Source organism: Lactuca virosa, chromosome 4 (genome assembly GCF_052849685.1).
Source record: "Lactuca virosa cultivar CGN04683 chromosome 4, Lactuca_virosa_CGN04683_v6, whole genome shotgun sequence".
NCBI classification, from domain to species: domain Eukaryota; kingdom Viridiplantae; phylum Streptophyta; class Magnoliopsida; order Asterales; family Asteraceae; genus Lactuca; species Lactuca virosa.
Genome location: NC_136429.1, coordinates 368,325,261 through 368,332,114, shown reverse-complemented (window position 1 = coordinate 368,332,114; position 6,854 = coordinate 368,325,261).

Sequence of the window (6,854 nt, the reverse complement as noted above, 5' to 3'; positions counted from 1 at the left end):
CTCAAACCAAGAAAATAGGGTTTAGGCACTGATCGTGTATGCCCAGTGTACTCCTGGTACGCCTAGCATACCAGGGATGCCCTAGTACACCCAACATACTTCATGTACGCCCAGCGTACTAGACTAATTCCAAAACCTTCGTAACTTCTAACGGTCATTACTTCTTCATTCCGACTCTGTTTTCAACGACCTTTATATCCATGGAATGCTAGTGAGGAGCTCTACAACCATATCTAATTACTTTTGACTTAAAACACATCAAACTAAAATCCTTAATTCATAAAAGAAGTTTGAAACACCACTTTTCCCATTTTACCCTTTGACCCCAAACCACAAACCGAACTCTTGGATCACATAATCTACAGTACCAACATCCAATTGGGTCTAAACCTCTCTTTCACAAAGCCTGAAGCCTTTTGATACTTGATCTTCAGGTCACGACCCCGAATTACAAAAAAAATCAAAACAGGGTGTTATAGGTCAGATGAATGAAAACCCAACGTAGGATTCCTTTTATGTAATCGCACCCAAGACTCAAATCAACAACACTGCTACACAGCATGTGGGAGGCACCTACACGGCACGGAAAATGAGGTGACATAGGGTTTATAGAGAGGAGTGAGGGCACCAAATTTATGAGGGGTTTGAAAACTTACATTAGCTCATAATTCTGGTTCTAGGTCTCTCTATTTATATGGGAAGGATTTAAACCCTAATGGATAATTAATTGGTCTCCAAGTAATTATCCTTTTTTCGGAATTATATGACTTTCAGATTCTTACACATAGGGCCATCTAAATCTACAAGTTTCATATAATTAATTAAATACCTAATTAATTAACAAGCCATGCCTCTATAATTCATCTCTAACCAATATTGCTTATAATTGTTCTTTCATGTAATAAAAAAGGACACTACCATTAATAGTAATATTACCAAATCTTGTGACCGTGAGCACTATTACCAACAAACACATGGATATACCATCATGGATGCCTAAACTAATAGCTAACACTAACATATGATGTCTATTAGGAGCAAGATAGTCCAGGTGATAATTTAGATATTACAGGAGCTTAATAAGTACTACAACCTCCTTTAGTACATAATTAACTTTGAAACACTCTTTAGCTTTAGAATTCATCGCAAAAACAATTATAATACACAATTATAATAATGAAGATGATCCAAGGACTTTTCAAAAAGCCATAGAGTCTTTCAATGTTGTTTTTTTGGAAAGAAGCAATTGATGATGACAATGTCATCGATTCTTTAGAATAACTTTAGGGTGTTATCGGATTTGCCTCCATGTTCGAAACCACTTGTTTGAAAATGGATTTTAAAAAATAAAATGATTTTTTATGGAACAATTGATAAATTCAAGGCTCAATTCTTAATTCGATGGTTTAGACAAAAATCTGAAGTTTACAATTTCGAAATGTATGGTTTGGTAGCATTTATTACTACTATTAGATTTTTGATTGCTTTGGCGACCACTCGCAATCATTATAACATTCATATTCGGGTATGTCTCTTTTTAACCCTAAATTCAAATTATTTTCATTTTGGTCTGTAAGCTAGTACGCAGGGCGTACAGGGTATTACGCATAGCGTACTAGCCCGAAGTTGATTGCGCATTCGGTCCATGTACGTTGGGCGTACATTGAGCTATACAACCCCATTAAGCCACACATGCACATAAAGTTTCAAACTTTACGTGATAAGCCACCTTAAGGAAGTCAGATCTAAGAGTTGGTTAATGTCTTTACCGAATAAGAGCTTAATGATGAAAGCTGGCCAATTGGGGAGTACGCTGGGCGTACAAGCCGGTACACAACGTGTACAAGCGCTAGAGCGTGTATGCTAAGCATACGAGCTGAGTACGCCTAGCATACTCATAGTGGGCTTCGTTGAGCCATCAAAATTCTATTTTTGGGCCCATGTTAGTGTTGGATTAGTGTCTAAGTCCATAACTATTTCGGTATGTACCTGGCCCGATTGTGAGCATGGTCCTTTTGGGTTGCCTTCACACGGGTGACTAGATAGGATGACAGTTGAGGAGAGAGGTTGATTGGGGCATAAATATGATTTATTTATTATATTATAGGAATAATATAATAATTTGGAATCATATTATTAATTAGTATTTAATCAGAAATTAATTTAGAATTAATTTTTTGGGATTAAAGGAACTGATTGAAAGTATAGGGGCTGTTTTGTAATTATTCAATAGTTGAGGCTTTGGTCCATTGGATCACCTTTATTAAGGCTTGGCCGAAAATCCTAGAAGGATCTAGGAGTTTTCGTCCAAGGGCTTAAGGAAAGGTGTCCATGGATTTGCTTGGGCCTTAAGCTAAGGGACGGATTTTAGTGACAGATACCCTTCTCTCCTCTCTTCCATATTCATCCTTTCACCTAGTGTGTTTGTGAGCCATTAGAGGTACTACACTTGTGGTACTTGCTTTCAAGAGATAAGGAAATTCAAGGAAGTAGTTGTTATTGCTATATAACAACAAAAGGTATGTATTCTATTCTCTTTTGTAGATTTCGAAAATTATAGGAGCATTCCAGGTTTCTTTTTGTGTTCATAAAGTTGTATGTCTAATAGTGAAAACATAGATCCAATTAGGGTTGCATGCACACATAGGATTGTTTGTATAAAACCGATCAGTGGTATCAGAGCCTTAGGTTTTTGTTTTCAATTAGATTTGATACAAATGTACGAACATAAGAAATTAGGGTTTATGGCTAATAAACCCTGGAGGCTTGATTTTCGAAATTAGGGTTTCTAAACCCTAGATTTCGAAATTTTGGTAGGGTTTCCTAAACCTTTTCCTTTGGCCCCAAGATTTCGATTTTAGGGTTGTCTAACCCTAGAATTTCGAAATTTGCCTTGTCCCCTAAATAGGATTCCCAAATTTTAGGGATTTGGATAATGTCATATCTTCTAATTATCCTTGATTCCTTAAATAGATAATCCTACAAGATTTAATAATTTTAAATTAATTGTTTAATTTTGGATAATTATTAAATCAATATTTTAATATTTAAGAGTTTAAAATTAAAAAGTTTTAATTTTTCGAAAAAGTGAAATATGATTAAAACCCTAGTATTTTGAAAAGTTCAAATTACACCCTTATGGTTTTATTAATTAATTAAAATGTATAATTAAAAGAGAGTTAATAATTCCATAAAGTTTTGGTTTATTTTTAATTAAATTAAAAGTATAATTTAGACCACCTAGTATTTTAAAAGTATAAAATACACCCTATACTATATATAACATTAAAAGTCTAATATTATATATATGTATGCGTAAACAGTCAGTCTTACCGTTAGTAGGCCTCATTCACGAAGCTGGTCTATAAGGGGTGTTTAAGTAAATTGCCTGTAAAATGGCGATTGAATGGGTATCCACTCTTACCCACCGCACTCTTGACTAGTGGAGGCTCGTTAGCCGAACGGGTAGGATAGGACGAAACCTTACATTATAAGTATAATGAAGTACAAAGTAACTACATGTTTTTACAAATTCCCAAATCACAGTTACTTTAGGAAAAATGTGAAATTGTATGCTAATCCATGGAATTACACTTCGTACCCTTGGCGAACGTTAGTGGAGCGTGTGTGGTTAACCGACACACTAATTTGGGATTGACATTGGTGGAGAAGGGTGGCTCGATGTTTATCATAGATCAATGGAGCCTTTGTGGCTAGCCGGCACATTGATTAGCTGATAGTAGCATTGGGTGCACCACGTGATTCGTATGGTTATTCACACCTTGTTTGTGATCCTCGGCATCACAGTCACAACTATGAAGGGCATAATCGAGATTAAACATGCCATTGAAAAGTTCAATGAATCTCAACAGATCTAGGAGTTTCAATTCATTTAAAACTTAAACTTCATTTTCGTTTTTCATGGTGGAAATTGGTAAATCGTCATTTACCTACCTTCAAATATTCTCCAACTAGATTACGACATCCCTCTTCTAGGTTGTAAAGTATTGTGTTAGATCCTAGCCTTAATATCTCATTTGGGTGTTTTATTAAGGACTCAATCAACTTAACTTGAATTTTCTCCCGTTTTGTAGATGTCTAGTTCTGACAATCATGGTCTTCCTAAATCCCATGGAACAAGCTTTCCAAATGAAGATGATGTTCCACGATATGATCGAGAAGCAAGAGATCATGCTTCACTTCCTCCATCTCCTCCAATTATTCTCCCTAACCCACAAGTTCGAAGGCTTGAAAAGTTCAAGCTCACTCAAGCCCTTTTGGCAAGTAAACACGAAGATAGGAAACCTATGTGTGCACACGTCTTAGAGATAAAGTCGCACATTGACAGGTTAAGGATGTTGGGTGTCGAGATTTCAGGTGAGTTGGCTGTTGACTGGGTTCTTCAGTCACTTCCTGAATCATATAGTGAGTTCGTAAGAGAGCACTATATGATGGAACACGACGTGACCCTAATTGATCTCACATATTTGCTTATAGCTGCTGAATCAGCAATGATTTGGCGTGCTGGTCAAGCAAATTTGTCTGGTGAATCAAACTCCCAAGCTTCAATGGACACTGGCAACATTGGAAGTCCAGAAAGGACTAAGTATGGGATTGTCCCATGTAATGTGCCAAAGGATTCCATTGGCTTTTATTGCCAAGAGAAGGGGCATTGGAGACGAAGCTGCCCTATTTACCTGAGAGATCTAAGAAATGTGAGAAGTCAAGACGTATGGCTCCACTTCAGGTAAAATCCATTAACTAACTCTATAAGTTCCTATTTTTGATTCTTAATACATGATGTGATAAGATTACATTTTGATGTTTTGTAGGATCGAAGAAAAGAAAGGAAGCTTAAGGAAGAAGCATGCTAAATCTGATCATGAAGAAATGGATTTTGATCGCAAGGATTCGAGGATCGGATTTTTGAGCTGCTACTTTAGAGTTAGGAAAGATTGCTAAGAAATATGTAATAGCATAGTTTTTAGTTGAATTGCATTGTAAGGACAAATTTTTCCGCAATAAAATAAATTTTGATTTTATCTTATTTATTTATCCTTGCAATGGCGTGTATGAAAAATTGGTGTTTGAATGTTTCTATTATTAGCAATGATGGATCTGATTCTTAATTATGTTATTTGTGGAAATGTCGAGAATTTACCAAATAGGGAGAGTTTCTCATCGCCCAAGTTCCAATTGGACAGAAACTTGGAATCATACAACTTGGTTGCGTGATGAATGAGAAACTTCATATTTGGAAATTAGATTAATTCTTTGGCAAAGTGTCAAGTGAAGGACTAGAAGATCGAATACACTAGGTTGTGCGTTGATCGAGTCCACCACAAGAGTGATAAAGATATTCGTCATGATTTACTAAAGTTTAGTAAATATGGTTATACTTATAAGATTAAGTATAATTTTGAATTGATTGAAAGAGTTTCAATCAATAGCAGAATGAATAAGAAGAATCAAGTAGGCAGAAAGATAAAAGTTTCTCTATTCTAAGAAGAAGGGAGAGTACCTTTTATTGTGTTTTATGATAAGCCTTAAAGATTAAGGACCATTTCTCAATTGATCCTCAAAGTGAGTCTTAGTGCATAAGAAGAAGATTCGAGAATTGTGGAAATAGTTAAATCAAGAAGTCAATCATACTTCGTTCCAATATCGAATCTTAGAATCATACTCCAAGATTGAGAATTGAGTGATATATTTTTGGTAGGTTTGTAACACTCATCAAATGTGGAATTAGGAAAAGTTTTCTTATTCTTGCACATTTAAAATTGGTGAATTGTGATGTCTTGGGTAAGACAAAGACCAACTAGAACCAATTGTGTGAAGTGTTAAACTTGATGAAAAACTACACTAACTCTTGAATATTTGTTTGTCAAGAAATGTTTCTTGGCAAAAGAAGCTTATATGTCAAGGAGTCAGTGGGAGTCTTAAATGGTCTTGAAAAGGTTTCAAGAACAAATCAAGAATAAACCTAGGTAAGCATCACTAGCACACGACTTGAGGTTTATAACCTATCGTGAATGACATACTCTTTTTCTGTGCCATTCCAATTGAGCAAATTATGCATGTGAGTTCTATGAGTTCTCATTTGAATGCATAAAGGCAAGCACCTTGATCAATGGAAAGTACATTGATATGTAAGGGTGAGTTGCTAAACTACTTGGAAGACATGGTGGGCACTCGTGTTACCATGAGGCAAGAAATCAAGATTAAACAAGTTCAGTCCATATGAGTTTGGATTTGTCGCAAACCTTGGTTTTGGAAAATTCACATGGATAGGAACACATACACCATAAAATCTAAGTGTCATAAGGTTTCCCTCCTTCATGAAAATGATTGTGAGGAAATGCTTTCACTAAGAGAGATTTTGAGAAGATAGCAATTGTGAAAATTGTATTCTCAAATTCGATTATTTACGGTATCCCTTTTCATAGTTCGAATTATGAGATTTGGCAATTAGTCTGAACATTTGGGACTTAGTAACATAAGTTCTGAATTTGTCTGAGATACACATGTGAGCTTTCTAAGGCAAAGGTGTATGAGTTTAAGAAGCTTAGATAAAGGCTTATCAAAGCATCAAGTATTAGAAATATGAACTTAAGGAATTGAATAAGCATTATTTTCTGGAAGTTCAGCTGTTTTCTGAATGCATGTCGAAGCTAGTGGGAGCATAAGTGTTATGTTGATAAGGAAATAATCATCATGTTAGTGGGAGCATGATTATTATGGTAAGTATTGCAAGTTAGCGATATTAATTATAGAAAACAAGAGTTATACTTTGCAAAGTCGCAAGGGTTGAAAAGTTGTTTTGCTATAATTAAGGGAGAGAATATTATACTTCG